This window comes from Nanorana parkeri, unplaced genomic scaffold, assembly GCF_000935625.1.
Source record: "Nanorana parkeri isolate BGI_ZX_2015 unplaced genomic scaffold, ASM93562v1 scaffold2202, whole genome shotgun sequence".
In the NCBI taxonomy this organism is placed as follows: domain Eukaryota; kingdom Metazoa; phylum Chordata; class Amphibia; order Anura; family Dicroglossidae; genus Nanorana; species Nanorana parkeri.
Window position 1 is genome coordinate 40,032 of NW_017308470.1, and position 550 is coordinate 40,581.

The 550-nt window shown below is 50.2% G+C and overlaps 1 protein-coding gene across 1 annotated transcript in view; it reads left to right on the top strand.

Moving 5' to 3' along the window:
• The window catches only part of LOC108801038 (serine protease 33-like), a 24,355-nt gene that overhangs the window by 19,262 nt on the left and 4,543 nt on the right, over positions 1-550 (top strand). The window lies entirely within an intron of this gene.

A 550-nucleotide genomic window follows, 5' to 3' on the forward strand; every position in this document is an offset into this window, starting at 1 on the left:
AAAAGCCCCCGTCCAAGGAGGTCCCCCCCCCCCCCCCCATAACAGGGGGTGAGATCGCACAGTAATAGGGGCTGGAACTGTCCATGTAGTTTAAAGCTGAACTCTGGGCAGATATAAAGACTTCAATGGAGGCCGCTCCGTATTCATTAAATGCATGCTTGAAATACAATCAGAATGTGATCTATTATCGGCCTCTTGCAGTCCCTGTACAGCAGAGCTGAAGTGTGAGTGGAAGGAGCAGCACAGGTAGATCATTGTTCATGAGCTTACAAGAAGCACCCTTATAGGAGGATAGGGCAGAGAGATGACCTCACCACTGTGCTGCTTCTCCTTTCACTGTCCAATTAGTAGGGTGGTAATTGAGTTCATGGGTCGTGAGTAGAGTTTTCGGGGGTGCTTGTTTCCTAACAGGCAGCTTTCTAGCATTTGGGAAACCATTTAGGGTTGTCATTGGGTGGAGATTTGGGGGAACCCTGAGAAAGTGAGGGCAGTTCTGCGGCCATGAACGATCCCATACATTGCTATGGGGACCGCGCGGCTTAGCGAGATC